The sequence below is a fragment of the Tupaia chinensis genome, unplaced genomic scaffold (assembly GCF_000334495.1).
Source record: "Tupaia chinensis unplaced genomic scaffold, TupChi_1.0 Scaffold000323_1, whole genome shotgun sequence".
NCBI lineage: Eukaryota > Metazoa > Chordata > Mammalia > Scandentia > Tupaiidae > Tupaia > Tupaia belangeri.
The window spans coordinates 77,237-88,543 of record NW_006159817.1 but is presented as its reverse complement, the minus strand read 5'-3'; the positions used below and the strand labels follow the sequence as shown (position 1 = coordinate 88,543).

Below are 11,307 nucleotides of genomic sequence, written 5' to 3'. Positions count from 1 at the left end.
GATCTTTTTTTGAGAGAGAGATTTTTGCTCTAGGGTATGGGCACTCATTAGAAAGACAGAGGGATAGAAAGCAAGAACTCACTCCCCATGGGGATGGTCACACCAAAACACCTTCTCCTTCATTCTCCCGTTGGGATTTTGGACATGCACACACAGGCACCCCGCGTGAGTTTCAAGCCACCATGTCCAGGATTTGAACTGCAGTCAACCATGTGGGAGTCTAGTGCCTTAATCACTATGCTACCCACTGGCCCCTGATGTTTGATCTTTTAAGCCAAAAAAAAAAAAAAAGATGCTTCTATAATCATACAATGAAGATTGATTTTCTTTGTAAGACTTCATATGTTCTGGTTACTAAAGGAGCTGACAACAGGAAGTGATCTTGCCCTAAACAAATACCTAAACGTTTCCTAAAGAGAATTCTCCTCTTGGCCAACCAGATTCCCTGAAAGCATTGAAAGGAGAGACAGGAAAAAAAAATTAAAAAAAAAAAAATATATATATATATAAAACAAGAAACAAACAAGTGATGTTCTCCCCCAGGACACTGGCTCTCAACGCAAAGTGATTTCGACTCTCTGGGATCACCGAGCAATGTCTGCAGACATGACTGTCACCACTGAGGATCGGGTGGAGTGGGTGGTACTGGCACCTCCTGGGTAGTAGTCAAGGGACTGCCCGCATCCTGTTATGCAGAAGGTCCCATTCTTCTTTCCCAGCCAAGAGTCACCCAGCCCCAACTGCTGACCCTGCAGAGGTCGAGAAACCCTGCTTTAGAAACTGTCTATGAAACTCTCTCTGGTCTCTCATTTGCTAGAGAGACACAGCTAAATACACTTCCCAAGGGGAGCAGCGGATGGCATCATGATTATGTCACTGGACTGCCACATAGCCAACTGCGGTTCGAGTCCCAGACCTGGTGGCTTAAAACTCATGCCAGGCACATGTGTGTGCATGCCTAAAATCCTGTATAGCAAAAAAATCTCTCTCTAAAAAAGAAAACCCAAAAATACACTTCACAGGAGCCCAGCTTAGTTAACCCAGAGGGTGTCAAAGAGGAATGAAGTGAACCCAGAGAGTGTCCATTGGGAATGACTCACAGAGCCTGGTCACCTTGAATTTTGGAACAGAAGGGTGAGCAACGTATAGATCAAAAGAGTCAGGGTTGTCTCTGACATGTTAGATGTGGAGTCTTGGATCCAGACAGGGCTGGTGTCCAAGACAGAGAACGTGGGATGGTCATACCATGAGAACACCTGCACTACTCTGGCAGGATGGCTCTTAGATTAAATTAGACCTCCCGCCCTCACCAAAGGCTGGTGTCCTTTCTGTCTCTATGGGTTTGTCTTCCCAGGGCATTATATATGAAATGGAATGATACAAAATGTAGTTTTGTTTGTTTTAGGTTTTTGCCCTAGGGCACATGCACCTGCTAGAGAGAAACAGAGAGAGGGAAGGTGAGAAATCACTTCCCAGGGGGTTGTCCACACTGCAGTCCCTTCTCCTCCATTCTCCTATTGGGATTTTGGGCATGCATACACATGTGCCCGGTATGATTTTCAAGCTGCTGGGTCTGGGACTCAAACCCTTGTTGGCCATATGGAAGTCCAGTGCTTTAGCTGCGATGCCACTTACTGGTCCCCCAAATGTAGTTTTTATTCCTGGCTTCTTGCACTCACCACGAGGTTTTTGCAGATGCATCCATGTTGCAGCATCTGTTGATTCTGTCCTTTTTTACTGCTGAATAGTATTCTGCTGTATGGATATACCACATGGTATGCATCCATTCACCGGCTGGTAGATACTTACTGTCTTCACTTTAGGACTATATGTTTCTACTGTTTTGTTTTATTTTTATTTTATTTTATTTTTAAGAGAGATTTTTGTTACAGGGCATGTACCCTCACCAAAGAGACAGAGAGACAGAAAATGAGAAACACCTCCAGGAAGGATAGAAAATGAGAAACCACCTCCAGGAAGGATGGCCATGCCGCAATCCCTTCTCCCTCATTCTCCTCTTGGGATCTTGGGCACGCACACACATGCGCCTGGCATGAGTTTAAGCCACCGGGGTCCAGGGCTCGAACCGTGGTCGGCTACATGGGAGTCCAACGACATAGTCATTATGCCTACTGCTGGCCCGTACTTTTTATTTTTTAGTTAGGGTTTCACTATGTTGCAATCCTCGTGCCTCAGCCCCTCCTGTAGCTGGGACTACAGACACAGCCTGCTGCACCAGCTTTGGGGTGGGCCAGGAATCACTCCGACCTTCGATGTGATCTAAACCAGCTCAGTGGCATCGTCCACCTGCGGATGCTACCAAGGCTGGGCTTATACTTTGGAATATATATTTTAAAAGTCTCTTCCTAAAATTTTTTTTTTTTTTGGAGAGGTTTTTGCTATAGGGGGCATGCGCTCCCCCGAAAGACAGAGAGACAGAAAGCAAGAAATCACCCCCTGGGGGGATGGCCACGCCGCAATCCCTTCTCCTCCATTCTCCTCTCGGGCTCTTGGGCACGCACGCACATGCGCCTGGCATGAGTTTTAAGCCACCGGGTCTGGGATGCGAACCGCGGTCGACTACGTGGGAGTCCAGCAACATAGCCATTACGCTAACTGCTGGTCCCAAGAGCAAGCATCTTAATGGTGTATCCAAAAGCACATGGTTAGAAAAGAGCAGGACCAGGATCAGCGAGCCTGGCTCTTTCTCCCAGGCTGCTAAGCGCCATGCAAGCACAGAGTGCCTTCAATCTATGTAAGTCACTTATTTAACCTGATTATTCTTTAGAGTCTTCGTCTGTTATTGCATTGCTAACAGAAATACCTGAAACTTGATCATTTTTAGAGATATCAAAGTTTAGGACCAGCCCATGGCCTGGTGGTTACATGATCTGGATCCCACACACCCACCTACACAGTTTGAGTCCCAGACCCAGTAGCTTGAAAACCACACTGGGTACGTATGCCACAGGTCCAAAATCCCCAAAGGAGGGAAAGATGGAGGACGAGGGATGTGGAATGACATGCCCTGTGCAGGTGCTCATTCTCTCTCTCTCTTTCTCTCTGGCAAGCACACACATCCTCCTACATATTTTGTTTTTGAAGGAAGAAATAGAGGTTTATTGACTCACGGGGCCAGCCACGTGTAAGATACAAAGGCGTCACAGAGGGCAGGACTTGGAGCAGAGTGGTGATTCACCAGCTCTACTTGTTCAGGTCTGTATCCCGGTGGGCTCTGCCGGCCCCACTGGCTCTCCTGACAAACACATCGGAACTCAATCCTCCTACACATTTTGTTTTTGAAGGAAGAAATAGAGGTTTATTGACTCACGGGGCCAGCCACGTGTAAGATACAAAGGCGTCACAGAGGGCAGGACTTGGAGCAGAGTGGTGATTCACCAGCTCTACTTGTTCAGGTCTGTATCCCGGTGGGCTCTGCCGGCCCCACTGGCTCTCCTGACAAACACATCGGAACTCAGCCACAGCCCTGCCCTAAGGACGTGCTCACACACACTTGGGCTGCATGAAGTGACTCCGTGTTCACTCGCCTTCTACAATACGAACAGGTCTCAACATCTTTATTTCTAGGGTACGTTCAATCACTGCCCCCTAAGATTAAATTCTAAACCATGAACCTTTGAGGGACAAACGGTGACCTAAACCTGGCTTTAAACCATCCACACCAGGCCAGCAGGTGGCGCAGTGTTTGAGGCACTGGACTCCCATGCGGCGGAGGGCGGCTGAGTCCCAAATCTGGTGGCTTTCTTTCCCTCTCTCTCTCTCTCTCATGAGCACATGTGCTCTATACCAAAAAAAAATTAAAATAATAATAGCAATAAATAAAAGTGAATTTCTCTGAGACATTTTTTGCTATAGGGCACACATGCTTACTGGACAGAGAGACAGAAAGACAGAAAGTGAGAAATCACGCCCCTCTCTCCGGGGGGGATGGCCATGTCACAATCCCTTCTCCTCCAGTTTCCCCCCTCAGGATTTTGGGCACCCCTGCATATGTACCCAGTGTGAGTTTCAAGCCACCAGATCCAGGACTTGAACCACGGTTGACCCCGTGAGAGTCCAATGCCTCAACCACTACACCACCTACTGGCCCTGGCATTGCCCTCCTAATGGCTATATTTTGTGCTTTTGAGCATGTTCCTAGTGTGGAGCCTGAGATTGTGGCCTTGGGAATGTCCCCACTGGGCAGCACTGTCCACCTCTAACAGGTGGCTCAGCATCGCCGAGTCTCAGTCTCCTCACCTGTGAAATGGGCATAGTTAATTTCATACGAGCGCTTTAGCTTTCGGTGACATGACTATCAGATGCCTCACCCACAGAGCATTGACTAGTGTAAACGGTGTAACTTTTGTCCCGTTTCTCAAGCTGTCACTCACCCCTCCCAGTCACATCAACTCTTACTCCTCAAGTTTGACATGCGTTGCTACTTGTATGCAAACCCATATCTGCATTTCCATATCTAGAGACACTCGCTGGGAATTATGGGATAACTCTCGGGTCAGCAAGGGCAGGCTCCAATTTGAGCAATCTTTCAGAAAGAAGCAGGGACCAGAAGGTGGCATAATGGTTACGTTGCTGGACTCCCACATAGTCGGCAGCAGTTCAAGTCCCAGACATGGGGGATTAAAACTCATGTTGGGTGCATGTATGCATGCCTAAGAGCTCAGGAGGAGAATAAAGGAGAAGAGATGGTGCTATAGCCATCCCCCCTAGGGGGGGTGACTTCTCCGTTTCTGTCTCTCTGGCAAGCGCATGCGCCCTATAGCAAAAATCACTCTTAAAAAAAAAAAAAAAAAGGAAAAAGAAAGATGCAGACAAAATCTTGCTGAGAGCCACTACACCCAGACCCCCAGCTGCAGGGACAGCTCCTCTGCCCCCACCCCAGCACCCACCCATTCCCCCTCCTCCAGCATTCCAAACTGCAGAGGCTAACCCTGTCTCTCTTGATGATTTAAGTTTTGGAGAAGGACCGGAGAAGGATTTGTTTTGACATTTAAAGGCAACCCAGGTAATGAATGGCAGGGGTGGAGTCCCCTCCCTGTCCATATATCTGAGCAACAGTATCTATTTCTGACGTAGCTGACACTCCATTTCCTTTGGCAGTACTAGGGGGGCTCGTCTTTAAATTAAACTCGTCTCCGACCCCTCGGATCTGCAGCCTGATCGGGGGCAGACACTGAGCACGGCCAGGCCTGTTGGCGGCCAGTGATGTATGGTGACAAGGGCCCCGGGAACCCTGAACTGGAAGCCACACCCTCTCTAACGCATTAACGAATGACAGAGGATGTCCCCACATCTTCTAATCACCTTTAATGTGCCCATTTAGAAGCCCACTTTAAAGCAGGGATGATAAGCGGGTCAGACAAACAGACAAAGAAAACAAAATAAAATCATTGAATTGTCTCTAGGCAGCTGGTTTGGGATGAGGAGGGGGTGATGAACTTGATTAGGAGTTGAGGATGGCCAAGAGGCTTTCAGGCTTCTAGAGTGCCTTTGTCTCAATGACCAGCTTAGCCTTTCTAAGAATTAGGGACGGAATCCATTACTTTTTCTTTTTTAATTTATTTATTTGAGATAGAGATTTTTGCTCTAGGGCGTGTGCGCGTGCTGGAGAGACAGAGAGGAACGGAGAAACAGAAAGCAAGAAATCACCCCCTGGGGTGATGGTCACGCTGTTATACATTCTCCACTCTCCTCTTGGAAATTTTGGGCATGTACGCACACGTACCCGGCATGAGTTTCAAGCTTCCAGGTCTGGGACTCGAACCATGATCAATCATGTGGGAGTCCCGCGACATAACCATTCCTCCACCTGCTGGTCCCCAGCTCTGCCACTTTAATACCTAGGAAGCAAGTTTCTTTCCTTTCTTAAGGCTTGGTTTCCTCTTTCATAAAAGATCCTTTTGTCTTTGGAAGGAATTTTTTTAAAAAAAGAATTATTTATTTACTTTCATTTGTTGTTATTATTATCTTTTAATTTGAGCAGAGAGAGAGAGAGAGAGAAAGGGAAAGCAAGAAAAAAAGCCACCAGATCCGGGACTCAAACCGTAGTCGGTTATGTGGGCATCCAACGTCTTTAATCACCACGCCACCTGCTGGCCCTTCAGAAAGATTATTGTGAGGATCTGAATGTAGAGAGAAGCCAGGCAGAAAAAGGAAGGAAGGAGAGGGAGATATGGAAGAGGGGGAAAAGGAGAAGGGGTAATAGAGGAGGGGGAGGGAGAGAAGATCTATGTGCAAGCAATAGATAAACAGTTGCAAAGTGCTTTCCAAATTATTAGGGTCTACACACACACACACACATACCAATAACAATAAAGAAGGTATTAAACTGGCCTTTTAAGCCCCAGGAACGTTTCTCTCCATGTTCTGCTATTTTTCTTCCCTCCAGCCCTTTCCCTCTGAGGTTCAGAATCTTTGATCTTTTACTTAAAAAAAAAAAAATTAAAAAGACATCCAGGGAGGAGTCTGAGCATCTGTGTGATCCCTTCTGATTTAAACCTTCCAGAAAACAAAGGCCTCCCGGAGAGGAGCATGATCAAGTTGGCTCCTCTGAAATTTGGGGTGAATTTTCTTCCCAGCAAAGCAGAGTGGGTGAGCATGCTGGAAGGGGGAGTCTCACACCTGAGCTCACTCACCCTTCATCTAAGAATTATTTATCTTGTTTTTATGTATGATTATGATTATTATTTTGGGGCCAGCAGTTGGTATAATGGCTATGTAGCTGGACTCCCATGTAGTCGACTATGGTTTGAGTCCTGGACCCCGTGGCTTAAACTCACACCGGGTGCATGTGTGTGTGCATGCCTAAGATCCTGAGAGGAGAATGGAGGAGAAGGGATCGCGGTGTGGCCATCCCCCCGGTGGGGTGATTTCTTGTTTTCTGTCTGTCTCTCTCTGTCTTTCTGGTGAGCACACACGCCCTATAACCAAAAACCTCTCCCAAAAAAAAAAAAAAAAGTTACTATTTTTAATTAGCTATAGGGCACGTGTGCTAACCAGAGAGAGCCAATGAGAGAGAGAGAAAGAGTAAGCCGGGACTTGAACCATAGTCAGCCATGTGGGAGTACAGCAGCATAACCACCACGCGACTTGCTGGCGCCACCAAGAATTCTTACAACGCTGACCTTGGTTAGAAAACAATAGCAGCTTCTCACCCAGCCACTGTCAACTTGGGCCCTGGCACTGGTTCTCGGGGGAGGAAAAAGAGGTATTCCGAGAACCAGAGAGAGAAAGAAGGAAGACGTTCTTTCTAGAAAGTGACTGTCTACTCAAGACTTTTTCTCCTGTGACTGCTTCTACAACTTGCTCCTGGGAGAGAGAAGCTGGAGCAAGCTGTCTGGCGTGTTCTAGGGGCCCCCCATTACCTGGAACCCACAGAATCCCATTGCCTCAGAGACAGGGCACTTGCTGGTCACCTGAGACAGACCTAGGGACTGAGACCTTCCTACATCCTTAAGGGTCTCTCCGCTTCTCCCATGATGTCTAATAATATCTCACGGAATGAGATCTCCAGGAAACAAACTTTGGGAAGACATTGTTTTATATCAGGTTTTGTCTTTTTTATTTATTTATTTTTTTAAGTTTGCTCTAGGGTGTGTGCACTTGCAGGAGACAGAGGGAGAGAGAGGGAAAGTGAGAAATCGCCCCTGGTGAGGATGACCATGCTGAAATCCCTTCTCCTCCATTCTTCTCTTGGAATTTTGAGCACGTATGCGCATGTACCTGGTGTGTTTTTCAAGCTGCCAGATCCAGCACTTGAGCTACAAAGTGGGCCATATGGGATCCAACCACTTTAACCTCCATGCCACCTGCTGACTCGGACTTTGGCCTTGAACGCTCTTCTATCCATCTTATTACCTGGAACGATCCAAAGGCAGTCCTGCTTAGAGATGACATCAAACCAGAACATCTCAAATTCGGTGATTTAAAAAAGAATCTAAAAGTTGAAATATTGCTAGGTAAGGGGCCAGCAGGTGGCATAGTGCTTGAGGTGCTGAACTCCCACATGGTTGACTATGGTTTGAGTATGGAACCTTGTGGCTTGAAACTCACACCAGGCACGTGTGCATATGTGCCCAAAATCCCGAGAGGAGAATGGAGGAGAAGGGATTGGGGCATGACCACCACCCCTGCCCCTGGGGAGTGATTTCTCACTTGCTGTCTCTCTGTCTCTCCCTGTCTGTCCAGCAAGTACATGCAACTTATAGTAAAAAATCTCTAAAAAAAATTTAAAAAAAGAAATATTACTAGGTAAAATGTTACATGAGGAACCTAACTTTCCTTCTTTCTTTCTTTCTTTCTTTCCTTCTTTCTTCCTTCTTTCTTTTTTCTTTCTTTCTTTCTTCTTTTTCTCTCCTTTTCTCTCTCTTTCTCTTTCTTCTTCTTTCTTTTTCTTTTTTTAAGAGAGATTTTTGCTATAGGGTACATGCACTCGCTAGAGAGACAGAGAGAGAGATAGACTGAAAATGAGAAATCACCCTCCAAGGGGGATGGCCACGCTGCATTCCGTTCTCCACCATTCTCCTCCTGGGATCTTGGGCATGCACACACAGATGCACCCAGCACGAGTTTCAAGTCACAGGGTCTAAGACTCAAACTGAAGTCAACCACGTGGGAGTCAAGGAACATAACATAACCATTACGCCATCTGCTGGTTCACCAAGTGTTTCTTTTTCTTTTCTTTTTCTTCTTTTTTTTTTTTAGAGAGAGATTTTTGTTATAGGGTATGTGTGCTTATCAGAGAGACAGAGAGAAAGAAATCACCCCCCCAGGGGGAGATGGCCATACCCCAATCCCTTCTCCTCCATTCTCCTCTCAGGATCTTGTGCACACACCCACATGCACCCAGTGTGAGTTTAAGCCACCGGGTCCAGGACTTGAACCGCTGTCAACTATGTGGGAGTCCAGCAACATAACCATTATGACATCTGCTGAGCCCCCAAATGTTTCTTTTTAAGGTGAGGAAAATGCTCAAAATGGGCCATGGCGATAGTTTTACGTATCTATGAACATTTCGGAAACCCCCGAGACGTGCACTTTCAACGAGAGCATTGTACGATATGTGATTTATATCCCAATAAAACCATTTCAAAAAATAACTCAGACGAGGCCAGTGGATGAAGCGGTTTGTGACTATTAATTCTAGGGATGGAAGATTGGGGTCCATAAGTATTGTTAAAGACAAAGGAGCTCATTCCGTGTAACTAATGAAGTTTACAGGGATGTCAATGTGGGCTTAGCGTGTGGTAGAGATTTAGAAAGCAAGAGTTTGAGGCCAGCAGGTAGTGAGATAGTCAAGGGCTGGACTCCCACATGGCCTACCGTGGTTGGAGTCTCAGACTGAGCAGCTTGCTTTCTCACTTTCCCTCTCTCTCTGGTGACTGCAAGTGTCCTACAGCAAAATCTTAAAATAATAATAATATTAATAATAATAATAATAATAATGGAACTGGAAAGTGGCATGGTGGTTAATGGTACTGGACTCCCACGAGGTCAACCATGGTTCAAGTCCCGGACCTGGCAGCTTGCTTTCTCACTTTCTCTCTCTCTCTCTGTCCCTCTCTAATTAAATTTAAATAAATAAAGTTAAATAAAATAATTCATCAATAAATAATAATAGATAAAATTAAATAATTCTTTAAAAAATAAAAAGCAAGAGTTCTTTAAGTATAAATACGTGTGTGTGTGTGTGTGTATGTGCGTATGGAGCCTTCAAAAAGTTCATAGAAGTGTGTATTAAGAAAAAAGCATACATGGATTTTGCAGTGATGTTTGCACTCACATAAACTTCCACTTTTGGAAAGGAATCAAGGGAATAATAATAATAATAATAAAAAGCATTTAAATGACACAAAAATGGAAAACAATCTGTTGATGATAATGTGCATAGTAATGTCTTTGACTGGACTAATACACAGTGTATTCGTGCTGGGGAAAAAAAACCTTGCACCTGTTTTAGCTGTCGGAGTGTATATGTGCTTGCCAGAGAAAGACGAAATAGACAAAGAGAGCGAGACAGAGAAAGCAACCTTCATAGGGTGTGGTCATGCCGCAGTCACGTCTCCTCCATGTCTCCATCCCATTGGGATTCGGGGCACATGTGCACAAAGCACACACACAGAGTGTTTCTCAAGTCTCCAGGGCCAGACCTGGAACCATGCTGTTGGACACTGAGATCCCGCTCCCCAGCCCTAAGACTGTCCCAATAAACATCTACTTTAATTCCATTTCTCCACTGGCTTTTTGAAGTTCCCTCATGCACGTGTGCATGTATGTGTATCTTCATATGTTTATCCATGAGAACAAGCATTACTTGTCAGGGCCAGCAGACGGCATACTGGTTAAGGTACTGAACTCCCTCACGGTTGACCATGGTTCGAGTCCTAGACCTGATGGCTTGAAACTCACATAAGGGGCACGCATATACATGCATGTCTAAGATCCCAAGAGGAGGATGGAGGAGAAGGGAATGTGGCATGGCCATTCTCCCTAGGGGGCGATTTCTTGCTTCCTGTCTTTCTATCTCCCCAGCAAGTGCATGTACTCTATCACAAAAATTTCAAAAAATAATAATAAAAGAAAGAGTCCCTTGTAATGGCAGTGTTCAAGAATAAGAAGGGATAATTTATCTGGGATATTAAGAGACCCTTACACTAAGGACAATGTTTGAAATAGAAGCCTGCCAAAAATATGTCTAATTTTTAGGTGCCTATGATTCCAGGAAGACTAGATCCCAAGTTTGTTAGAATCATGTAAAATCAGCATTTGTTTTGGGACAAAACTCAAGATAAGATGGTCCAAGAAACTTGAAGAATAAATACCACCACAAGGCCACTTTGTAAGGTGTCTTGAGTTGTCATCCTTGAGAACAGCATTGCTGTGATGACTCGAAGTTCCATCTCTGGGAGACATTGCATACATTAGATGTAAACATGACTTTGAAGTCAGAGATCTGGGTTCATACCCCAGCTCTGCTGTATATTTGCTGTAGACTTTTAGTTAGGTGCTAGAAAATCTCCAATTTGGGATCGGGTCTCCATTATTACATCACTGCCATTATGATCACCCCCATTACTACCACCACTATAACCATGATCACGCCCAAACACATAATTACTGCTACTACTACCACAACCAATAATCACCACCACCACTACTATTCTATCCTTACCACCAACCCCCCCACCACCATCACCACTATCATCACTGCCATCATCGCCATCAACACTATCATCACTATCATCACCATCATCATCACCATCACCACCATTACCACAATTATCTCCA

The 11,307-nt window shown here is 45.6% G+C and overlaps 1 pseudogene; it reads right to left on the bottom strand.

Moving 5' to 3' along the window:
- Positions 1–584: 584 nt before the first annotated feature.
- The window catches only part of LOC102493395 (S-phase kinase-associated protein 1-like), a 22,682-nt pseudogene continuing 11,959 nt past the window's right edge, over positions 585–11,307 (bottom strand).